The 26,983-nt window shown below is 34.4% G+C and overlaps 1 protein-coding gene and 1 long non-coding RNA gene across 3 annotated transcripts in view; both read right to left on the reverse strand.

Annotated features, from left to right (window-relative positions):
• The window catches only part of ham (hamlet), a 278,167-nt gene that overhangs the window by 201,391 nt on the left and 49,793 nt on the right, over positions 1 to 26,983 (reverse strand). The gene's annotated exons all lie outside the window — the stretch shown is intronic.
• Positions 22,092 to 25,751, reverse strand: LOC141458035 (uncharacterized). Its single transcript, XR_012460724.1, has 4 exons — positions 25,489 to 25,751; positions 24,804 to 25,395; positions 24,493 to 24,691; positions 22,092 to 23,548 (listed from the first exon to the last, which is right to left on the reverse strand). It is a non-coding gene; the product is annotated as an uncharacterized lncRNA (long non-coding RNA).

Below are 26,983 nucleotides of genomic sequence, written 5' to 3' on the forward strand. Positions count from 1 at the left end.
CTGGATAAGGTAATCAAATATAAAGAAATCAAATATCATAATAAGATCATATCACAGAGAAATGACACCCCTCTGTTCGGGGATAGGGTTTTATTAAAAACCCAAAGAAATCCATATGGTCTTGAAGCTCAATAAATGCACAACTTCTCCTGAGATTGGGTGACTCCTTGATTCATTAATCATTGACAAAATACAGTTGAAAATTTTAACAGAAATCACCGAGATCCATTTAAAACGGCTTTGTAAGTGGGAGTTCGAATCCCGCGTTGACTACACTTTATTAAAAATAGTATTATGATTATTTAAGTAATAAGAATGACTTCAAGCGCGGGATTCGAACTGGGGATCTCCCACTTACAAAGTCACGCTCTTGACCACTAGACCAACACAATCCCGCCCATCCCTGGCAAGATATTCTTACCGTAATCATAGAAGTCTTGCATACTGGGTGCATTGAAATTGATGATAAAACAAATTTATCCTGATTCACCATCAACCATTACTTTACACTACATTATCTTTAAAATCTTCCAATTATTATTATTATTTTGGTTCTTTGCGCCACAAATAACATTTTTCACAACCAGAGGACCTCCAAAAACTTGTATTTCTGGTGGAAAATTAATATTGAAAACCGATCACGAATAGATAAAATTGTAACATTGATCTTAAATATCTCGACAAATATTAGGGATATCGAAACGGGGTTAACGTCATTTTTCACAACTTCTTATTAAATTTTCATAATCATTGTCAAAACCAGTGGTCCTTATGAAACCCCAATCAGGTTTTTAGCTGTAACTCCGCAAAAAATGAAGATAACAGCATCGGGTGTGGAAAATTTGAAAACTAGACCCTAAAAAACATATAGTTTACTTCGTGGGTTTTTTCGAAATTCCGCTTTCCTAAAACGTTATTAGCGATTGGTGCGTTTTAAATGGATCACCCTGTATAGGGAAATTTAATGCTCTTCCGTTTGGTATAAGCAGATTTGTTGGTAGGATAAAGGATAGAAAAGTTACGGCCGTTTTTATGGACGAAAAAACGCGAATATGGGCGGAAAAGTTAAAAAAATGCAAATATCTTGGACACTATTGAGAATCCAGGCCAAAGTGAATAAAATATTTTTTGTTCCATTTGAGCTGCTGGAATCATCTCCGGAAGTTTCGAACTCTCTTCCGTGTCCCACCCTGAGCATCTTAATTTACAATAACAATAAAAAACATAACTTACAAATTTAAGGTAACCCAAAAACCAATGGTGATTTACAACGCAAGAACCATGTCCCATAGCAACGACAACCCTACCCTAGTAATATAATAAAGTGTCACACGATATTAAAAAAAGATGGAGGATAGAAAAAGGAAAATACTAATAAAAAGTAAGTCGTAGGAAGAATACGAAAGTCTTAGGAAGAAGAGAAAGAAGGAAATTGGCAAGACGACAGTATGGCATAAATCTCTTTTAGTGCGTGCGAGAGAAAGAGAGAGTGAGCGACCAAGGAACTTTGCAGGTTGGACAACTTATATACGTAACAAAAATAATTCTCTCTCTGCAATAGTTTTCCCTCTTTTATTAGTATCAGTGTTGTCAACATTAGTCATTTTTGGCCAGGAAGACAGATGAAATATCATAATTAAAAAAAAAAAAAGTATATGTGATATACGTACAACATAAAACAATTCTGTTACTCAAACTCAAAATTAAAGTAGTACATTTATTCCAGAGTAATAGTTGAAAGTAGTACAACCGGAAATAGGCAGAAAAGGCACTTTTCTGAAGGAAGCCTTACACGGAACTTACATAAAATCAAGTTTCATGGTCGAAAAAGGGCTCACGAAAAGCTGATAAGTTCTTGTATGAGTACTTAGCATACCAAGTTTAAACTTATACAGACAGGAAGTTGAAATTAGGTACCTAGCGGACCCGACAATAAGCTATAGGGATACGATTTTCTTAAAACTGGATATAGTAAAGAAATCGCCTATTTATCGAGGCAGGACTTAGCGTGAAACTAACAAAATTAGGTGGGACTTCCGGGGACCGGAAGCACATTTTTTTTTGTATATTAAAATTTGTTTCTAAAAAAAATGTGGCTCCCCAAAAAAAGGGGGATCTGCTATTTACAAATCAATGCTTAAAAAATAACCACTCCACTAACAATCGCCCCGTTGATGGGGCGAATCATTGATAAACACGCCCCTTAAAATTCAAAAATTAGTAGAGAAAACTTTTTGGATTGGTACATACAATTAAATTCCGCAAAAATGGTATCCTCAAGAGGAATTGTAGACTCAGTGTGGGTACCTAAAGAATTTGGGTCTAGAACGCGCGATGGTATTTGCAGATTCCTGTGTGTTTGGGGTGGAAGAAGTTCCGGTACACCTGTCTGTCTGTCTGCGGAGGCATTATTTCAAGGAAGATTTAAGGTGGGCAATTACTTGGAAAATAATTTCTAAGTACTGGGACGAGGATTAGAACCTTTCCAGATTCTGTGGTTTTTTTTTTTTATTGTCATCAAAGTCTGGAAGAGATGCTACAGGGATTCACCGAAAAGGGAGGCACAATAGATCTTTAAGGTTATGTAGCATACAGTCGTACCCATAGAAAAGACAAAAAAGATGCAATTGCAATTTTATTAATGAGATGATTTAATGAATGACTTCCGGGGACGAGAGTACACCGACTGGACACACCAACAATGCCCTGGAAAAGCACAGGGTTCCAGAAATCTCAGCTGTTGATGACGTTTAATTTAAAATAAATAAATAAAACGTGTTTAGTAAGAAGTCCAAGTTAATAATATTAATATTATAATTTTGATATTGACGTATAGATTTAGCATTTGTTCCGGAAAGCAGAAATTCCATTTTAATACTGTCGCTTTTGGCACCCATTGGTTTTAGTCGAAATTCATGAAACCGGATGTACAATTTTTCAGATGTGGACGCGCTTAAATTAAACCAAAAATACATATTTTATGATTATTACACTGACGTAAATTGATATAATGTTATGGGATTTTTTGTAGGGGGTGGATTATCAGTTGATAAAACTCCGGGAAGTTAAAGGACACATGTGTGGCGGGAAAAGAAGAAGGAATAACACAACCGTAGACACGATTGTGGAAGGAGTAGGAAATAAAAGTATCACCAGCCACAGTTTATATAAATCACCTCCCAGGAGCTCCCCAGGAGAGAAGATTGAAAAGGAGTAGGAAGCTGTAGGTAGGTTGGCTGGTTTGAAAAACGCCAGAGAAGCTGTCCCAGACTCCAATAACTCCTTCTAACGGCAAGGGTGCAAAGTCCATGGGTTTAGTGCCCGGTGGCCAGAGAGAGAAAGAGATAGGGGCGTAACTGCGCCCTATTCTCTCTCTGGTGACACGTCTGTTATTGGTCTTACACGCTGGGTCTAAGGAAGATTGTCCGCCCCTCACCCCCTAGACTGCTGGAGGCGGCAGTCACAAGTTGTTTATTACAACAATATCTGCCAACACAATTTTTACCACTAACACAAAACCTACTACTATGCGTCGCCATGCCGCCTACATTTCTAGGGCTGTTGTTCGCAACGAGGCGCAGCTTTCCCTAACCTAATCTACCCCCTTCTCGCAAACTTCTACCTCCATATAACCTAACCTTAAAGCTTTACTGAAAACTTCTATATCATCCGACATAACTCTTCCCCAAAGCTAAACTTTAGTGCAGCTTAAAGGAAAAAACCAGGTGACAACCGCTTAGTGTGTGTTACCTTCCCGTAGTCGAGAGGAGGAGTGATGGTTTAAAAAAATCTTTCTTTTCCATTATAAGTATGTAGAGATCTCTTCACTTAAACTTAAATTTGTTTAAAGATTGCTGCTAAAATTATAACTTAAATCAGAATAACGGAAACAAACGGTTGTCCTAATTTTAATGATTTCTGTAAGGCAACGTTTCCCAACCTGTGGTGGTACGCGAGTTGCTGGTTGGTGGTACGCGAAAAATAATCAATAATGGCGGACATAAAAAAAAATTAAAAAAATTACATCATAAAAATATCATAGAAACGTTTTCTCCTATAATTCTTAAAAAATTATATTAATTAATAATATTATACAGTAAGGTTGTTAATAGTACATAAAGTTAGTCTGCCTCAAGATGTACAAGAAAATATAATAGCACATTTAACAGGATTAAAATTGTCTTTCATGGAGTGTTTTCCCCAAAACCCGAAAACAGAAATGATAATTGGATTTCAAACCCCCTTCTATAAAGAAAATTTAGGAAAAGCTACATCATTATTGATGAAAGATAAAGAAAATTTAATAGAATTTTCATGTGACGGAACTTAAATAATAACTATGTAAAAATCTGCTTAAAGAGACTGGATTGTAATGAGTAAGCTCTATCCAAGCAACATTAAATTTAATTGGTACTTACGGGTAGTTGAATGCTTAAAAGAAACAAATTTAGAAGATTTTGGGCACAAATATAATAATCCTAAAGAAGAACTTTGTAAATTAATTAATAATTTTGAAGAGAAAAATATGTTCGTAATTTTTAATTGTTTAAAAAAAGTTTTAAAACTAAGATCTTATACGTTACAAAGTTTATAAAATGAACATGAACTTGAAACGCCTTTGTAACAGATACATTGTATCTCTTTACAAATAAAGATAATAATAATACTATAACATACTCGGAATAACAAATTTCACGAAATACAATCATTTTTATGAAGTGCTACAATTTAGCATGATGTACTACCAAGTGGTACGCGAGCCAAAAAAGGTTGGGTAACGCTGCTGTAAGGGAATAGTTTCTGATTCGTATCCAGCAGCTGGACCATAGATTTTTCTCATTTCTAGGAGATTCTTACAGCATCACTGGTGAATGGAGGCCGTGTACTAAATAAAAAGCCCCCCTCTCTGGTGCCAATAACTTCAAATATTGACGCGCCTTAAATTTTTATTATTTAAATCTTTTATTGGAATTTGCCACTGCAACGATTGTTGCAACAAGCAAATGTGATTTTAATGTAATGTCATGATTGAAGATTGGAGAAGGCACCCAGTGGCGACACTCCATTATCGTGAATAGATGCACTATACTGCTCTTATGAGAAGAGTAGACCGCGCGGGGCCATCTTCTCTTCAATCCCCTTGGAGGATTGCTTGGTAATGTGGGAGAAGATAGGTGGGTTCAATTAAAGGATTAGGATGAGCTACTGTAAAGGAATGAAATTTTAAGAAACGAGTTTTAGTAAGGTCGTTAATGAAAGGGATTTTGGAGGTCATTATGGATGGTGAGGTTAGATACTTAGAACGGAGCGTTAAAAAGTTTTCGAAGTATTTTTGACTCGTAATTGTTTGAATGCGTAAAGAATTGGAACGTTTAGTTTAGACGATCCCCATACTTCGATGCCGAATGACCAAATAGGTCGCAGTAACCACAGGCATAAGAGTCTTTTGTTTTGTAGGTTAAGTTTAGATCGATTGTCAAGTAGTCTGGCGAGAAGTTTTGTAGCGTTGGTTAGTTTCTTGTCTTTTCAGTCTAGTCTGGGGGATTCCATGTCAACCGTTTGTCTAGGTACAGTCCAAGGTAGCGTACTTTGTTTGTATACCTCCCATCATCTTGAGCAAATAAAAATATAACAGAAAACCCTAAATTTGAAGAAATTCTGTTCACTTCTTGTTTTTAACCCAGTGGCTTGTACTTAATTTTTAATTAAAAGACATCAAACAGAAAACAAATTAAGGCCCTGGGCAATCAATTTGTAACAAGAATAAGAAAGAGAACGAGTATGCACCACTAAGACGACTATTTCCGTTTTTCCGCCAATTATTTGCTACAAAATTCTAACTGAAACTTCCTGTCAACAATACTGAATCTCACCATCTCGCTGCGCCACCATCAATTTATATCTATCGCCTTCAAAACACAAAAAAAAATTCTCCAAGAAAATGGAAGACAAATTTCGTACGCAGAGATTTTCAAATCTTGAATTTTCCGGTGAAAAATTCATAATAGAACTTCAGGAAAAATCACAGCTTCCTCTTAAAAAATGAAGATGATGATGAATGTCGAGGAAAATTTAATTCGAAAGAAAGCCAAAGAGGACAACTAGGAAAGTATTAAAGTACTTTTTTGTGTTTTAAATTTTCTTTATGAAAAAGAGATTTTCCAATTAATTAGTCATAATAAGTTAATTTCCACATACACACACGCGCGCCCATCCACCCACGCATACATACGCGCTCAAGGCCTTCCTCCAAACAGCTGATTCAATTCTACCCTCTTCGACCCCCTTCTTTTGTTAACACTTTATATAAATCCTTTGCGGTCTACACGTGGCCCAGATAATCCTTGCATTGTCATTCTTAGAAACTGGTTTCTATTCCAGCCATTGGAAATGACTATTCCCAGTCTAACCAGTGAGTGACTGGACTGGACACGCTACTATTAAATATATCGAAATCTGGAAGTGAGTGTACAATTCAAACACGCACTCCTTCTGTTCAGCTCTTTAAGTCCTGCGTGCTCTAAATCCTCTCAAAGAGACCCCGCCATCCCCCCTAGACACACACACAATTCCTTTAAACATCTAGGGATAGAATCCTTTTTCAGAACTTTTGTCCCACAATGTCTATTATCAGTATCTAATATTCTTGATTAAATTCTATCGGATTAAATATTTATTTATTGAGACTGTTGAAACGATAAAAGTTTATTAAAAGAAAAATTACAGTAAAATCAAGTTTAATACTTCGCTTAAGGTGCCACCCGGACGGAAGTGCCCAAATAAAGTTTTGGACCAAAATTGTACGAATCAAAAAGAGCCACATTACTGAAACAAGTTTTTTACAATAACTACGACCAATGAGACCAGTTTAATGACCTAAAATGATCATGTGTTTTGTCTAGACGTGTCACAAAAGATAAGAAAAATATTCATAAGATGTACTTCTATTAAGAACATATTTTGCTGAGACATATCTACAGACATACACATAGCAAGATATCTGGGATATTGTTCTCAACAGTATTAATAAAGATCTCGGCAGTTGTAATTGAATAGACAATTTAGATAATGACCATTTAAAAAACTGATAACACCAGCTTGGTTAACATTTATATATACGGTGGTAACCATGTAAGTTTATTTAACCATGTTCATTAAACATGTACGTAAGCAAATATTTTGTTTCTTCTATCTGTGTTTATTTCAAATCTTGAATTAATCATTTAAAGTGTTCTAGCTTTGGTACAGGTCACCGGAAATGGAATGAGCTAGTCTGATTGCTTTGTGTAACTATTGTTTAAGGAGGAAACTTTTACTTCCTGTCGAAATCCATCCATAGAGATATTTGGTCTTTACACAATAACTTCCGCTTGACAATTACCGTTTTTTTTTTGTTTTTGTCTGGTCCTCAAGAGTTAAACGTTTTACCAATCAGCAAGTAGATTATAAAATTGGTAAGTTGCTTAGTATGTGGGTGGTGAGGCAGAATTTTCGATTTCCTTCAATTTTTGGACGGTGATATGGGCCAGCGTAGTCATGCAATAAGATTAAAAACACCAGAAGCGCCACGGTGGCCGAGCGGTTATAGGCTAGACCCGCAAAGCTAAGATGTATTGTTGGTTAGTGGGTTCGATTCCCCCGGTCTAGGTCTTGGATTTTATTTAATGGTTAATATGAGAAATTTATAGTAAAGTATGTTAGGCGGTTATAGGCTAGACCCGCAAAGCTAAGATGTATTGTTGGTTTAGTGGGTTCGATTCCCCCGGTCTTAGGCCTTGGATTTTATTTAATGGTTAATATGAGAAATTTATAATAAAGTATGTTAGGCGGCTATAGGCTAGACCCGCAATGCTAAGATGTATTGTTGGTTTAGTGGGTTCGATTCCCGGTCTCTAGGCCTTGGATTTTATTTAATGGTTAATATAAAGAATTTACCGTAAAGTATGTTAGGAGGTTATAGGCTAGACCCGCAAAGCTAAGATGTATTGTTGGTTAGTGGGTTCGATTCCCTTGTTCTAGACCTTAAATTTTATTTAATGGTTAATATGAAGAATTTACAGTAAAGTATGTTAGGAGGTTATAGGCTAGACCCGCAAAACTAAGATGTATTGTTGGTTTAGTGGGTTCGATTCCCGGTCTCTAGGCCTTGGATTTTATTTAATGGTTAATATGAGAAATTTATTGTAAAGTATGTTAGGCGGTTATAGGTTAGACCCGCAAAGCTAAGATGTATTGTTGGTTTAGTTGGCTCGATTCCCCTGGTCTAGGTCTTGGATTTTATTTAATGGTTAATATAAAGAATTTATAGTAAAGTATGTTTGCTAGTTCACGACACCTAATTTGATAGTTAGACGTAAAGCCGGCCTGAAAAAATAGGCGATTACTTTACTGTACTTTTACTTTAAAAACACCATCCCGGTGTATATATTTCCGTTTAAGAGCGTCTAAGGTCAACAGCATCCGAAGCTTTTTCTGCAGTGCTCTGCCAGCCTCCGGAATAGAGTAGGTCGTCGTGTGAGTTTAATATAAGTGATTTTTTTTTTATCGTAAAACACTGTAAAGGTAGTTCAGAACAGAACTGAGTAGAGAATAAAATGGAATGGTGATGGTCAGAAGCTGTGAAACATCCGACAATGTCAAGGGTCTATAGTGGTGCCCCATTCCGTTAAACCAGGGAACTTTAACTCACTACAGCACGGCTGGTTATGTCCCATTCTCTCTCTCTCTCTCTCTCTCTGTGTATATATAATATAATAGTTGAGAAGGGCTAGTACAGCATATTGCCCTAATAGTTTTGTAAAAAGGGAAGTCAGTGAGAAAGAACCCTACTAGGTACTTGGACCTAATATTGCTAGTCAGCCCTCCCGCCCCAGAATGCTCCACTCCATCCTGACTATACCGACAGAAACCGATTAAAACCGATTGTGTGTGTGCGTGTGTGAAAGAACCTCAGTAACGAACTCTCAGTCACATTAATACCAAACATGAGCCACTACTGTAAGTCCGTTTATTTGTTTTCTTTGTGTTTAGAAGAAAAACACTTAAAAGTGAAGTCACTGGTTCAAATTCAAGGAATGAAACTTTATTTTTTTTATAGTAAAGGACAAGGGACCACAGTAAAGGACAAGGGACTTTGGCTGTATAGTGATCTTACAGGCCCTTTTTCTTCCTTTTTTTCACCCAACACTACAGTTCAAGTATGTGCTCTTGTGAATAACTAAGAACTATGATGGAAATGTCAATATAAACTATAGTTTCTATTGTAGAAGGTACTTGGCAAGAACATAGTACATAAAACAGAGTTGTATAATACAGTTATATGATAAATAATTACCAGCGGATAAATTTTTAATTTAAATAAATAAAAAAATCTTACGTTTAAAATATCCCCCTGGATAGGTGAAAGAGATTTCCCAACACTGGTCTCGCGTATTCTCACCGGCTCCCTGTTTTTGGTGCGATTTTGTGTGTACCTTATATGGGAGGATGCGCACCATAACTTAAAACCAAGTAAATAACAGAAACTTCCAATTTTGCTGGAATTTCATCTACAGTAGAACCTCGGATTAACCGGGCTGACCTCCGGCTATACCCACCCCGGAAAACTGAAATCCTGGTTAAACCAGAGTACACAGTATTACACAGTACAGTTGTACCCATGAATGTACATATGTACTATACTTTGTAGGACGTTGTGACCTGACAATAAATATTCTAAGTATTTGGCTATTATGTCTGTTCTAAGTTATACCGCCTAGGTATTTCCTTTAAAACAGTTTTAGCCGTTTTATATACTGGATAAAATTGACAGTAACGAATTATGGTGTTGAGCCACATGAAATTATATATATGTAAAAATATATATAATGGAAAGTGTGCTAAAATATGGATGTTTGCAAGTGGGTTGGTAAAAAATAGTTTTAAATCGGATTTTTAACCGGTTAACTATTCCGCCTACTGTTGGTAAACTGTTCCTAGGACTGTGCTTATTATCACCGGTCGGCAGCGATAATGGGTGTATAAGTATGTTAACTTCGCTTTCGCTGTCAGAATTTCGCCGTTGATTGGAGTCACCCACCGGCCGTACCTGATTGAACCACTCCTGTAATGCTTTATCAAGATCCTTACGAAGTCGAAGTTTTCATCGACTTCTTCTTCAAAGAAAGCTTTCGGAGAACTGGACGCGGAAACAAAGTCGAAGAATTTTCTCTTCACTTTTTAAAATGTCTCGAACAGTTCGCTCTCCAATACCGTTTATTGGAGGGCAATATTTTTCTACACTTGATCGTTTTTCTAGGAAATTTCGATGATGTGGATTTTATCTTCGATAGATAAACAAAAACGTTAACGTTTAGTACCAGTTTTCTTAACGGATTCCATTGCGTCGTAAGTGAAATAAAAATTCGACCGAAAGGGGGCAAACGAAAGATGTTTTCTGTAGGACGGAACTGATGTAATACTGAAGACTAGCTTGAGATTAGGCTGCTCTCTGGGAAGATTAAAATAATGCCGGTAATTATCCACTAAAAATATAACAATATAACCGTGAAGTTGAAAATCAACCATTTACGACACGTAAATCCCATGATCTTTTGTAAGAGCTTTTGTAAGACCGTAGTAAATCCCAAGAAATTCACTACTAATTGCACCATATTTTGGGTTTTTACATACATACATACATACAAGGGCGCCACGGTAGCCGAGCGTTTATAGGCTAGACCCGCAAAGCTAAGATGTATTGTTGGTTTAGTGGGTTCGATTCCCTTGTTCTAGACCTTGGATTTTATTTAATGGTTAATATAAAGAATTTATAGTAAAGTATATCAGGCGGTTATAGGCTAGACCCGCAAAGCTAAGATGTATTGTTGGTTTAGTGGGTTCGATTCCCGGTCTCTAGGCCTTGGATTTTATTTAATGGTTAATAAAAGAAATTTACAGTAAAGTATGTTTGCTAGTCGCCTCCGTCCACGACACCTAATTGGTAGTTGGACGTTAAGCCCCGCCTGAAAAAATAGGCGATTACTTTACTTTTTTACATACACACATAATGACCGTTGAAGAAAATCAGGTATAAAAGAGTTGCTGCCACGCCTACCAATTATGTTACATCGGAAGACAAAACATTTTTCCTGTCGCCACCGAAAATAAACCTTTTGTTTCGGCGCCGATCCAGGTGTTCTTATGATGACTTAACATGATCCCGGTTAATCCGAATCCCGGTTATCCGAGGGCCGGTTAATCGAGGTTGTACTGCACAACCAATTCCAGCCGGAAATAGCATTTGACCGAATCCTGGTTAGTATAATCCTATTTATTTAGTTTATGGTAAAAAAAAAAAAAAAACAATAATAGAAATTCCATATTTAAAGAGGAATTTTGGGAAATTTTGAGAAAACAGCTGTTACTCTACTTCGAGAACAGATGTTTGCAATAAAAAATACACCGAAACAACAATAGCTGAACAGAAGACTCTTCCAGCCTTAATGCAGCAGAGAGAGAGATGATCATCACGCAGACAAGAAAACCTCCAAATAAATAAATTAGAAAAAAGAAAAGAACCCAGCGTGAAAGCAGAAAGACACGCGTGAAAGCAGAATAAGAGGATGTGAAAAGTGTTAAATGAAAGAAACATCGCTATACAGGAAGTTGAACAGACAATTGTAAAACGATTGGAAGCGCTCGTGTCCTTTTAGCTTAACGCTAGCTTAACGTTAATATATTTTTTGTACAATTTTTTATTTTTTTTAATTTTTGTGCCTATCATACACGACTACAACCGACAAAAATCAATGTTATATTTTTCAAAGAAATAAACAAAATAAAAATGTTGTTTATGCAGCAATTTAAGGAATACAATTATCTGGTAAAATAATATTTTGTCCAAAAAAGATATGTCTTCAATATTTACTTACTAAAAGATTAATGTTGAAGAAATAGTGACGTTACAGCTCCCCGCCCCCGCATAATCCCATCAAAAAACAGTGTATAGAACGAATTAAAACAAAAAAATGAAACCAAAATAATAGACCTAACCTATGTTGGCCGTTTTGGCGATCGTTTTTAACCCTATAATAAACACAAAGTGAACCATGATAATCGAACTTCCTATAAAAAAATAATTGTTTCAAAAGAAATATTCGTACTCCTCCATTACATGTGATCGATATTTAAAGAAAATCGACAGAGACATTTTTTTTTTCAAGAAAGAAATAAAATGATTTTTTTTATTAGTATAGTAAAATATCAATAATATCCAGAGAAAATGATGATTAACCACGTTTCAGCAATAATTTATAAGATTGTGCTTGATATTGACGAGAAGCGAGAGAAATGTAATGTTTATTTTTTGGAGCGGCGCCCCCTCCTACAGTAGATAGTAGTTACTATCGATTGTATAAAAGAATTATCAACACACTAGCACACTCAGTTGTCAGAAAATAAAAGTAAAAAAACAAAAAAAAACTAACCTAGAAAATCACTTATGATATAGACATAAACACGTTCCGAATATAAGTGGCGCTATCTACCAGGTTACTGTTAAGATAAACAATGCTCTTATGGTAGCTTCATATAAATCTTCATAGTGGTAAGCCCGCTTACATGAATGGAATGATGACTGAGGACACACTTTTACAAACTCATTCATAAAATCACTGCCACAAAAGATATTAATAAATATGTTATAAAAAAATATTTATTTAGTGAACAGTGTTATCTTATTTTTGTAAATTTAGTACAGAGAACGAACGGTATCTATATTATTTATAACTCTTTAAACAAAAGTTATATAAAATCATTCTTTGATTATTATTTAGAATAAATAATTAAATATTTAATGATTAATAATTTTCGGAGATCGAAGGTTAATTGGTTTATCAGATAAATAGCTTTAAGACTTCCTCTTAAAAACGGAAAGGTTTTCTTGAAGCCCCCCCAAAAAAACAAGCAAAATTATGGGCCATCGATGAACCCTCACCAAAAATTTTAAACCAAATTGATTGTATTACATTTTAATTGAACTTCAGGTGCAACTCATACAGTTGTTAGAACCGCTCAAACATACTGAATATGCACTTTTAAAGGTGACTTAAAAGTTTTTCCGGAAAAATGTTACAAATAAAAGTAAATAGTTCTACTTATATGTAGTGGGAAATCGTTGTATAATAAACCGTTGTATAATTTTTGTATCGATGTATTTCTGTATAATCCCAAAAATTCTTTTTTAAAAACTACAAAATCTATCGATAATGTGGGCATCTGAAGAAAAACATAACCGTACATGCGGAACTAAGTTAAACTGCTGCTGAAGTACTAAGCCTAGGACGGCAAAGATCATCAACAGCCACCGAAAGAATCAGTAAGTATGCTGCTTAAACGTTCCGAGAACAGGAGAAGATGTAATTCTAGATGATTAGCTAGCAAGAAAAGGTACTAGAACAACAGTCTGGGGAATGGAATCTGTCTTGGAAATCTGGTAGCTATAATAGCGATGGGATTATACAGAAATGGAGGCAGAGGGAATCTGGTGATGCTCTTCTAGGACATAGGTAAGAGGCTCCCGATAAGCTAAGAAACTAATAGAGGGAATTAATGCGCAACCCTACAAAGTGCTAGGCTGGATCTGGGTGGCAAATGATGGCCACTTTTTAATTAGGTCTGGAATGATTACACCCTAATCAGGGATTTCGCAGGACATAATGTCTTTCTTCAAGTAACAAAGTTCCATTCAGACAACCCAGAATTGGTACAGAGAAATACTGTCTTGAGAGCATCGTGGTTTTAGCTTCTTGCAAGTGAGCTAGCCTGGTGATGACTAATTAGAACGTTGTATAACAGAGCTTCTAGGGTCGAGAACACCGGTAACTTGCCCAACGAAGACTGTACTAAATTCAGAAAAATGTAAATCTTTAAAAGGTTAAGCTCAAATAAGTCTCGAATCAGGGTGTAACGTAGCGTGGGGCAAAGCCTCAGAGCGTAATAGTTTGATGATTAATAAAATTTAAAGCATTTTCAAAAATAGTTATTAGATTATTAACTATAGAAATAGATATAGATGTGATCCAATTTGTCAAGCAAGTTACATTCTGTAAGGTTAATTTATTATAATCTGTAGTATTATGTAAAAAATAAAGACACGGATGGTAGACATGTTTTATCCTGTTTGAACTTGTAGAAATCAAAGAATTCAAGAGAGAAAGAGCAGGTTAAATGGTAAAAGTTCAATAGGCTTCCTTAAAACTTAGAAGTCTTCAATGTACAATTGGGAGGGGATCTATATGTTGCAACAAAGTTTTGTAAAGTAAGGGTGTTAGCCCAGGAGAGACAAACTGCCAGTAGATTTATAAATGAGAATTGTTGTGAACGTCCCAGACTGTTTTGCTGAGGGGACAAAGATAAGAGAAAGAGGACGTTCTATGAATTGATGCTGGAGGAACACCTTGCTTTGACGTAGGTCTTCATTGGTACAATTTCCACATGAAACCTTACAATAACAACAACAAAAAGCCCTAAGTAATCCTTAAGTTAGCCTTAAAACATTTGATCATACACGGTAGCACAGAATCATTGTCGGAAGAGAGAAATAGACACGTTAGTTACTGGAGCATCTCAACTTTTCCTCAAGACAAGATGTCATCTAATACTAATGTTTTAAAAACACTAAAAGTAGTTGATCTTTGCTGTAGTAGAAGACTGATGCCTACGGAGAATAATGGTTTAGCAACATCTTTACAAAATAATCAAGAAAAACAAGAAAAGTCGGCGGAGACAGCATCCCGTTGTCAGAATAAAACATTATTATATTTGAGAATAAGCCTTAAGAAGTTTCTACGTTGCTTTTGATAGCTTTATTTATGAGAAGGTATTGAGCTCATCTTGAAGAAAAAAGGTGTAGACCAAACCATAAATAGAAATAGCAAATAATTTTTGGAAGCTAGGATTGCTTACACAGACTTGGGAATGCTTAACTGCATCAAAAAGGCTTCCATAGGAAGATGCATTTATTGATGGACTGATTGCTACGTCAATAAAATGAGAAGGGATTTACGCACAAAGATGCTACAATTTGAAATTTAAAAAAAAAAACATTAAATTTGGTAATGATGCAATCATGTTTTTATTAGCAAAAATTAGATCAAAATTGGGCAAAACAATGCCCACAGAACTTTTTTGGTCACATGAGCGTCAGTTATACAAGAGGGGCTTAAAAAAAAGAAGGAAGTACTGAACAGAGCTAAGCTATGGATGAACGTTTCCAGAAATAAGGTAGGTGAAGATTAGGGAAACCATAGAAGTATCATTAAAGTATACTTCGATCACAATAAGAATATGCCTCGTACATAGAAAGGATTTCTACCCAGGGCATACTCGATTCAAAGGGTACTGGACTTGCCGATATCATGAAGAGATTAGAAGAATCCCCAAAAACACCTTTATAATAGGCGCCAGTTTTTCTTAATATCTTACTTATCTATTTCAGTTCCTCAAATTTGTACTCATTATCATTAATTTATCACCAATATCCCGAAAAATTATTTTTAATTAATAGGAAAAATTAATTTTTTAAGAAATTTAAATTAATTTAAGCATTTTTTTCAAAATTCACAAACCGTTTTCTATTTCTTGATTAAAATAAATTCAACCATTGATTCGCTGTTATTTTAAAGTGAAACTATTGAAATTCAAATAGTTTCAAAATTATCTAATGCAGTTTAAACTGGGAAAACCTAACAATATTTCTCATTAATAAGTAATTATGCAGTAGAAGACCAAATAAATGGCGACCTAAAAAGCCCATTCTGGCATTCTGTTGTATTAATAAATATATGTTTACAGAATTTCTGTTTGGTTAAATATACGAGGGTCGTTTGAAAAGTCCGTGCAAAGTCGGAGAGATAGCACTACTGGCGCATATCGAGGTTATGTTTAGTTAGTAGCATCTCTGGGAAGAACACAAACCAAGTTTCAGCCAGATCGGTCTATTTCTTTGTGTTTGGCATTCGTTTGAATCGAGGAAGTCGAGTGATTTTCCAAAAAATGGACGAAAAAGAATTTCGTGTGTTGATTAAACACTACTTTATGAAAGGCAAAACGCCTCAGGAGACTAAAGAGAAGCTTGATAAACATTATGGTGACTCTGCACTTTCGATTAGAACAGTTTATAAGTGGTTTCAAAATTTTCGGAGTGGCCATATGGGCACAAGCGACGCTGAACGTTCTGGACGCCCTGTTGAGGTTACTACTCCAGAAATCATTGATAAAATCCATGATATGGTGATGGATGACAGAAGAGTGAAGGTGCGTGAGATTGCTAGTGCTGTGGGCATCTCGAATGAACGGGTACATAATATTTTGCATCATACATTTGGACCATGACAAAGCTATCCGCAAGATGGGTGCCGCGATTGCTCACGCTTGACCAAAAACGAAATCGTGTGAAGTGTTGCAAGGACGGTTTGCAGCTGTTCCAGAAGAATCCGCATGACTTTAAGCGTCGTTTCGTCACTGTGCATGAAACATGGATACATCACTACACTCCTGAGACCAAAGAACAATCTAAACAATGGGTTACCAAGGGGAAATCTGCGCCAAAAAAGGCGAAGACCGTTCTTTCGGCCGGAAAGATTATGGCGACTGTCTTTTGGGATTCGCAAGGAATAATCCTCATCGACTATCTGGAAAAGGGTAAAACTATTACAGGTGTATATTATTCATCGTTATTGGACCGTTTGAAAACCGAGCTGCAAGAAAAACGCCCACGATTGGCCCACAAAAAAGTTCTTTTCCATCACGACAACGCACCAGCTCACACCTCAGCAGTTGTGGTCACAAAATTAATGGAAATAGGGTTCCAACTCGTTTCACATCCCCCCTATTCTCCAGACTTGGCTCCCTCGGACTACTATTTGTTCCCCAATATGAAGAAATGGCTGGCGGGAAAAAGATTTTATTGAAACGAGGAGGTGATTGCAGAAACGAATTGCTATTTTTCAGACTTGGACAAATCCTATTATTCGGAAGGGATCAACAAACTAGAGCAGCGTTGGACGAAGTGTATAAGCCTAAAAGGAGACTATGTTGAAAAATAAAAGCGGTTTTCCCCAAAAAATTAAGTAGTTTTTATTTTTGCACGGACTTTTCAAACGACCCTCGTATGATGTGAAAATGCGAATGAATAACAAGAATTTTCCTGAAAATACGAAAAACTCCCAAGTTGTTGGGCACAACAACATCCTCTGCAGCTTCTATGTTGAATAAGAGAACATTTCAGGAACATTGTTCAATATTTTGTTAGACTGAACGATTCACAGAAGCTCCTGGTTACACCGAACTAGTCATGGAATAAATCACCTGGAAATGAGCTTCATAAAACCTGGAAGAAAATTTTAAATTCGACCAAATGAAATATCAGAAATACATTTTTCCAAATAAAAAAACAACTTCATATTACCTGCTGTTCATGAACAAGGTGAGAACAAGAACAAAAAACAATCCCATAATTAAACAACAAGATAAAAAGTAATCAATCAAAATGGAAGAACAAAAGTAATGGATCCCAGGAAGAAGGATGACTAGGGAACTTCCTTGATAAGATCTGGAAAAGTGATGGATATATTCCTATCAACTCCAGAATATTTACACTTCCCAGACATTACCCTACATTTCATGACACCCCTATTCATGATGTTATCTGCAAGTCTGATGAGAATCTCAATCCTAACAAAGAACATAAAAAAAAATTGCTTTTTTACCTGCTTATTTGATCATTTTTATTATCTCGGTTTTTCACGAAATAAAAATAATTTAAGATGTCGAGTAATCTTGAAAAAAAGACAGTTATTTTTTTTAATTTAAAATTAACTTTAAACTCAAGTGTTGCTTTAAGCTTTATAGCCATTACAAAACAAAAAGATCATTTAAAAAAAGCGTTAAAAAACAATTGGATTAAGCTGAAAGCCCTTAATGATAACTTAGTCCCTATGTTGAAAGCTTGGCGAAGATAAAATACGAGGGTCGTTTGAAAAGTCCGTGCAAAGTCAGAGAGATAGCACCACTGGCGCGTATCGAGGTTATGTTTAGTTAGTAGCATCTCTTGGAAGAACACACACCAAGTTTCAGCCAGATCGGTCTATTTCTTTGTGTCTGGCATTCGTTTGAATCGAGGAAGTCGAGTGATTTTCAAATCGTGTGAAGTGTTGCAAGGACGTTTTGCAGCTGTTCCAGAAGAATCCGCAGGACTTTAAGCGTCGTTTCGTCACTGTGCATGAAACATGGATACATCACTACACTCCTGAGACCAAAGAACAATCTAAACAATGGGTTACCAAAGGGGAATCTGCGCCAAAAAAGGCGAAGACCGTTCCTTCGGCCGGAAAGATTATGGCGACTGTCTTTTGGGATTCGCAAGGAATAATCCTCATCGACTATCTGGAAAAGGGTAAAACTATTACAGGTGCATATTATTCATCGTTATTGGACCGTTTGAAAACCGAGCTGCAAGAAAAACGCCCACGATTGGCCCACAAAAAAGTCCTTTTCCATCACGACAACGCACTAGCTCACACCTCAGCAGTTGTGGTCGCAAAATTAATGGAAATAGGGTTCCAACTCGTTTCACATCCCCCCTATTCTCCAGACTTGGCTCCCTCGGACTACTATTTATTCCCCAATATGAAGAAATGGCTGGCGGGAAAAAGATTTTATTCAAACGAGGAGATGATTGCAGAAACGAATGGCTATTTTTCAGACTTGGACAAATCCTATTATTCGGAAGGGATCAACAAACTAGAGCAGCGTTGGACGAAGTGTATAAGCCTAAAAGGAGACTATGTTGAAAAATAAAAAAGGTTTACCCCCAAAAATTAAGTAGTTTTTATTTTTGCACGGACTTTTCAAACGACCCTCGTAGAAATGAATTGGCAATAATTTCTCTTCAATTTTGGATGAATCTGTCACCAAAAAGAAGAGATGAATAATACTCTTACAATGCAGGTCAAATGTACACTACACAACATATTCACCTAAGTTAAACCAGTTTTTTTAGAATTAAATGCAAAAAAAAATTAACCGAAAGCCCTGAAGATGATCTAATCCCTAGGCCAGTAACCTTGGCAAACAAAAGAACTGAAAGATTGACAGAAATTGGCCATAATTATTCTTCCTTCTTGGACAAAAAAGCAAATTAGAAAACAGCTGATTAGTTGGCATGGAGTGAAAGACATGGAAGAGCTATGCGTACCAAATAAAAGCATGAAGAAGAAAGACAAAAGAGGCAGTAAGGGGCAAAAGGATTTTAAGAAGAGAAAAGTGTTAAGTCCAGAATAACTAATAAGAAATGTTCTAGAATTGAAAATTCATACATTTGTATCATATACGAATAAAAAGGCAAATTCTAAAATACTGGAGTTTTGAAACAATATCTCCAAGATGATAATGTCCGCCCACATAGGGCTAACATGTCTATATCAGATAATTAAGACATGCAATGGGAACCCATTGCCACACGCCCTATTCCTATAAAGTAGCCTCTTCTCCCTTTTCTCTGCTTCTTAAATGAAATCCACGTCAAGAACTTCTGTAATAATAATGATCTCTTGAATTACCTTGATGAAGATTTTGCTTCAAAACCAGAACTTCTTTCCCCTCTACCCCCCAAGGAAGGCAGTCTAGATTACCCAAAATTGGTGGAACTTAAATAGTGAATAATTCAGAGCAATCACGGTTGATTGATTCTGCGTCCATCTCTGGCATAGTAACATAATATGGTGCAAGTAACTGCACGACTTATACACAAAACTAAATCAAATTCTTAGTCAAACTTGAGAAGACAACGTTCATCATCTTCAGAAGTCTGTAAATAGTTACCATTGTTAGCTGTTATAAGCTTAATCTAAACATTTTTTTAAAAGAGTTAGGCTAGATTGGCTTCCTTGTTAAGATATAAAAGAATAATCAAATTAAAACATCCTGTTGTTTCTGCAGAAATTCTGCCAAAGGCCAACATCTCGAACAATACTTTTAATCCTCTTTACTTACTAAATCGTTCACAGAGATGCTGAGCTACAGAATGGTTTCTGCAAACCCATAGTAACTCCAGATTACCCATTCATTCACATTTACCCAATCTACATCCTATCGACGACGAATTTCTTTCAGCTAACACTTTAGACTTTTTAAGAAGACTATCTTTTAAGACCCTTAGTACTTATACTATAAGCTAACAGGGGGTTTCATATTCAGGTACTTCTAAAAACTTCTTCTTTTTTTTTTTTAAGAAGCTTTAGCCATAGTAATAATTGCTAATTTCTGCATAATGTTTGTAAGCTGATAGTATTATTGAATTTGCAAAAACATTTATTTCAAGATACGCTGAATAGTTAAAAAAATAAAATGATATATTAGTTCGCACACAAAAGAAAGTATCCCTCTTTTCTCAAATAAGTATCCAGTTCAATTACAGAAGTTACTAAAAATTTTAATAGAAGCATCTAAGTAGCAAATAAATTTTAGAGTGCAAACTATAAAAAACAGATAAAAGCAGAAGATAGAGAAGAACAATTACAAATCAAGAAAAAAAGTATTCTACTGAACAACAGTTCTCCAAATCAAGGGCTTATAGAATAGAAGTACTGTCCGATCGATATGTCTTAAAAAAATTAGCCACGAACCGGATAATTTATAATAAAATAAGCCAATTAAATACCGAAGTCCTCACTCACAAATATTGGACAAAAAAGAAAGGCCCCATTTACACAGAAAGTTTTATTAGAATCTCTACCTTTAGAGATAAGGTATATTCTAATAATAAGTTAGATGTGTACAACTTAAAATACGAACATTTATTGAGCGAATTAAGTGTTAACACTTCCTTCGACTTGATAAAGGTACCGGAAAAGATGAGAACCGCGGCCTTCGAAGATTACATTTCTTCCCATTATCCGGGCTCATATCGTTTATTTACAGATGGGTCCAAAATCAATAATAAAGTCGGAAGTGCTGTGTATGATCCGGTTCGGAACTATTTTACGATAATTAAATTAGAAGATGAGGCGTCCATCTATACAGCGGAGCTAATTGCTATTTTAACGGCTTTAAAATATATTTATTCGTTGTCGGAGAAAAAATATACCATTATTAGTGACAGCTAGAGTGCGTTGTGTAAATTATCACATATACACAACCAGTCTGCAGGAATGAATCACATTATCGCAGAGATTGTAGAAACTATTGCCATCTTTAAAGAGAAGGGAGTCTGCATTAATTTTTTGTGGGTAAGAGGTCATTGTGGTATAAAAGAGAATGAAATTGTTGATACACTTGCAAAGGAAGCCACCAATAGTGGGGAAATGGCTAATTATAAATTACCACACACCGATATCAAGGGTATAATTGCAAAAGCAGCACTACAAAAATGGCAGACAGATTACAATAATGGTGATAAAGGTAGATTCTATAAAACTATGGCAGATCAGTTACCGAGACAACCATGGTTTAAGGGAACTGTCACTAATAAATGGGTTGTTACGACAATAAGCAGGCTGAGAGCGAACCACGCGGTGTGCGGATCGTATCTACACAGGATCAACAGAAGGTCCTCTCCTCTTTGCGTAGATTGCAATGAGGAGGAAGATTTCAAACATGTAATAATGATATGTCCACGTTATGTGGTAGAAAGGAAACGAATGTTTGACGATATATACAGGTATTTAGATGCACCATTTCGCTACGAAGATATTATATTCTCCACCAACATTTATGTGCTTAAGTCGATAGCAGAGCTAGCAATGAAATATGAATGTATTTAGAAGCTATAGCCGAATCAGAATGAATGGAACAAAATGCTTAGAGAAGGATTACGTGATTTTAATTTTGGTTAAGCGAGAAGGATGGCAGGAGCACAGAGTGCTGCTCCATCCATTAGCAGTAGTTTATGTAAATAGCGGTATATAGTAGAGGGATGAATGTGTGAAGCGAATGTATTTGTAGGTAAGAATGGAGAGTGAGTGATATTCTAGTGATAAGCACCTAGACGATGCTGGCTGTATGGCGGAAGCCAATGCCAAAAAAAGAAAACAAAAAAAAAAACAAAAAATCAAGGAGAACAATTTGCTAATTTGTAAAACATCCAGAGCTAGCTAAGCCCTTTAAAGAACAAATATCTTCTAAAAGTAAAGTAGTTTGAAGTTAATAGTACAATAATTATACATAAAATGTATAAATGACAAAATACTTGTCTAATATTCAAGTAATAACACAAGAGGGCGTCATAAAAGAAGCAGAATTTTGAGTAAAAATTTGGGAAAGAACTCATGACATCAAAAATTCAATGTTGAGCAAGAAATCAAAATGAAAAAGAAATCTAAAGTGAAAAAGCTTAAAAAAAAAAAAAACTTATTTCTAATCATAATTTAGTTCAAAACTTACACAAAGAAAATTTGATTGGAAAACTTCCAATAAATCAGTAAAAAAAAAGTTCTACTTAGATAAAAAGAAAAAGCTATCTACAGTAACCAATTACTTAAATTATATCAGCACGAAAATCATTGATTTGAAAAGCTGGGAATCATCTTCATTATTGCACAATTGCAATCTAAAAACTAATAGAATACCATTACAGCCGCCCAACTTACTATGAAGCCATGGATAATTTTAAAATACTTTTATAATGAATTTATAAGTAATGTTTCATACTATTACTTAAAAAAACTAATATAGATATTAAAAACTATCTGCCATCTTTAAATCATAGTTCAAAAAATTAACTTTATAACTTAACATCCAATAGAGAAGCTTGCTTGTTCTAGTTTTTAGAAATTGTAATACCCCAAAAATAATTAACTAAATGCATGATATTTTCGCACATAATATTGAAATCATGTTAATTACTCATTAAATTCACATAAAATATTAAAAATTTGAAAAAATAATTGAATAAAAAGCTTTTAACTTCTCACCATTTTCAAGGTCTTCTACAGCATCCCATAAGAAATTTACTAGGATTTGATACACTAATTTTACAATCATTACAAAAGTTTATTGTGAAATCTACACACAATATAATAAAACACCATATTTATTAACACAATTACTAATTAAACACTGAAAGAATTCACAATAAATTAAGATAATAATCACTGATTATACCGATAAATGGATTCCACTTGAGAAGAAGCAAAAAAAAAGATGGCCTCTTTCAAGAATCAAAAAAGGAACATCCCAGAATATAATTAATATATAAAATAAAAAATTTCATTAATATTGTAAAAAAATTATGTAGTAATTAATAAATTATTATTAATTTACTGAAAAACATTGTTTTAAATTAAATTTCTACAACTTTTTTTCCCCCATAAAGATAACAAATTTCCATTTTCAGTTAAAATAAATAATAAACATTTAAATTTACTTATTTTAATTTATATAAACTAAAAAAAAAAAAAAATCTATTATATTTTCTAATAATAATTGTAAGTATTACTAAAATCTTTATAGTAGTCCACCCCCTTGCCCAAGTTAGCCCTTCCATCGCCATGGTCCAGCAACTCAGCATCTACCAGATTCGGAAATTGAATTAAACTGGATAATTACTTAGGTAAATTTAATATATTCATGTTAAATCAAGTATAATTCATTTGCCTGAATGATAAGTTTCAAAATGATATAATATTCAATAAGTTCTGAGATAGATTCTTAGTAAAAAAATGTGATTAAAAAATTAGACTAATCCTGATTTTCAAAAAAGACAATATGGCATTGAATTTAATTGAGTTGCAAATGATTTTTACTTTTTTTTAACCATTATTATTGAATTTAATTTAAAATCTTTTATATTTTACTTAAAAATACTTATAAAATTGTATTTGATAAGCTTGAATTCATTTCAAGTGGTTAATATGCTTCTTTAATATTGCACCATATGCTACAAATTTGGAATGTAAAGGTCTAACTAAATTTACTCCACTTTAAATGGTAATATGCTTCTCAAATTTGTACAATAATGTTACGAATTCTAAGTTGAACTAGCTGCAATGAAGCTGGCAATAGTGTACCCAGAATAGCACTACAATTTTTTGAAATTTTGAATTGTAAAAGTTATTTTCAGTACTTCTTTTAATATAAACACAAAATATCATTTAAACAAAACTTATTATGTAAGCTAAATACTCATTTGCTCATAAATGCACAAAAGAATAAGTAGTTTTTATTGAACAGCTTAGAATGTTGTACAATTTGTTACTAAGATCTTATTTTTTTTAATTATAATTTTAACAAAAGTGAAGTTACCAGATCAAATTTATCTTCTCATACACTAACAAAGGAAAGATTGCAAAAATTAAATGTTTAATGCTATATCTTTGAGATTTTCAATTAAATTTCGTACTTCTTGACAATATACAGAATCCTAACTAATCAACGACAACCTTAAAGCAAAAAAAAAAGAACTTATTTAGCATGCTTAGTTAAATTACAAAGTTAAATACTAATTTATACAACCTGAATCTAAAATTTGTGTACCCAAATCCAATATAATTCCATAACAGGTCACATCTCTAGAAGATCAGTAGAATTTTCTTACTTTTACTCATATTTCTTTAAACATTTTAACTTCTACAATTGTAGTGCCGCTTTGCAAGTCAACAATAAGCTGCAATCGAACTGTTCCGAAGCATTCTGTTAGAATATTTGTAATGAGCTGTTGGAAACAGTTGTAAAATTTATTAATTTTAGATAAAGATTGATAAAATCTCACTTATTTTGTGATTAATAAGGAAAAAAGACCAAATTTACTTTGATTTAACACTTACCTAATAATTTTTTGAACTAGCTGAAATGTTTGCTTCATTACCAAGGATAGTTTGCCTAGATTTGGAACCTATTACTTGATTAATAATGCAGAAATTTTGTACATGTTGGGAAGATTTATCGTTTCTTAAGGCACTTCTTCTTTTTCTGCGGTTATCCTCTCTGCTTATAATCTAATGATCTTAAAGCAGACATCCTTAAGCACTAACACAATACACTGGCAAAGTATGCGATTTCTTGTCACATTGAACACCACATTTTATCAACATTCTATGAAAAAACACAATTTCACTTTTATAAATCACAGAAGATCATTCAAGTACAGAAAATTTGCTTTTGGATGTTGATGCTTAAAGTTATCTCTTCCCATTGTTAACTTCATTTTAGCTCCTTTTTTGTTTTGTTGAAACTTCACATTTAATCACAACCATCTTCTTTACTTGTTATCCCAATTTCTTTCTGAAATTAATACAATCCTAATTACAGGTTCAAGTATGGCGCAGTATAGTAGCTGAATCTCCTAGGCACATGTTCGCAGCAGCCATTCTAACCTCTACATCATTTAGGTAAGGTTATATTCATGGTGTTATTCAACTAAAACATTTTACAAATTTTTATTCTTATTAATTGTAAAGATGCAAAATATGAGGTTAAATAACAAATATGAAATACACAAAGTGAACTCACTCAAGTTCTTACAAAACTTGAACTTAACTCTTCCAATTTGAGTCATTGCCGACTTAAAAAAAAAAAAAGGAAAAGCAGGTTGATTTAACTTATGACAACACTTTTGTAAGCCCAATTTTCTCCCCCAAAAAAATATAACTCTAAATCTTGTCAGTTATCCTTCTGAAATACGCAGGCCACATTTTGCTAACAACACTCATATAACCACAAATCTAAGGAAACATTTGCATTAGTCACTCCCACTAAGTTTGATCAGTTATTAGTTATTTTTTAAACCACTAGGATTGTCTTGAAACCTTCACAATGAAAAATACTTTTAGCTCTGTAAAGTTAAACTAAGACTATTGATTTATTGTCTGGAATTATATTCGAAATTTACAGTTAAACACATAAGAGTATCAGTTCATTCTTTATTTTTCTAACTCTAATACCTAATTGTAACGATTACAATGTAGGGAAAAAAGAACTCTTGATTGATGGTCTAATTAATGAATCTTCTGTTACAATTACATTGATGTTACATGATGCAATGCTTACAATTAACTGGTTCGTACCTAGTTAGTTTGAGAAGATAATAAGGCCAATTTCTTTCATTATAACTTTTATGAATTGAATCTTCATGGAACTTTTTAATGTGGTGTAACTTAGGAACCATCAATGGCCAACCTTAGAAACTTATTTTGCACTCTTTGCAACCCTTTTATGTTGATTCTCATGTTAGGACTCCCAACATGGAGCAGTATAACTCAGAAAAGATCTGGCTAAAACCTTATAATACAATACTTACTAGCAAAACCATCAATGGCAAACCTTAGAAACTTATTTTGCACTCTTTGCAACCCTTTTATGTTGATTCTCATATTAGGACTCCCAACATAGAACAGTATAACTCAGAAAAGATCTGGCTAAAATCTTATAATACAATACTTTTTAGCAAAACCATCAATGGCAAACCTTAGCAACTTATTTTGCACTCATTGCAACTCTTTTATGTTGATTCTCATGTTAGAACTTCCAACATAGAACAGTATAACTCAGAAAAGATCGAAGTCTTTATATGACAACACTTTATAGCCTAATTCAGGATGATTTTTTTATTATTATTATTATTTAACTGCGCAAATAGTTGTACAATTATCTGTTCCATCATTCGGTGACTTAGTTTTTTTTTTAATTTTTTATTGTGACATTTTCATCATGGATTTTTTGCTCCTGGATTCGTTTATGCATTCAAATTATCTGACTTATCATTATTTACTGTAAAATGTCTTGCCTAAATTCTGACTTAGAAGAAAATTCCTGAAATGAAAGTGTTTTTTTTACTCAAAGGAGTTTTTCTTTTTTGTAGATTTTTGTATTATCCGTGAACTTCGGATAGGCATTACGAGGGTCGTTTGAAAAGTCCGTGCAAAAATAAAAACTACTTAATTTTTTGGGGTAAACCTTTTTTATTTTTCAACATAGTCTCCTTTTAGGCTTATACACTTCGTCCAAC

Source organism: Rhodnius prolixus, unplaced genomic scaffold, assembly GCF_049639745.1.
Source record: "Rhodnius prolixus isolate KJV_2025 unplaced genomic scaffold, Rpr scaffold_5, whole genome shotgun sequence".
Taxonomy (NCBI): Eukaryota; Metazoa; Arthropoda; class Insecta; order Hemiptera; family Reduviidae; genus Rhodnius; species Rhodnius prolixus.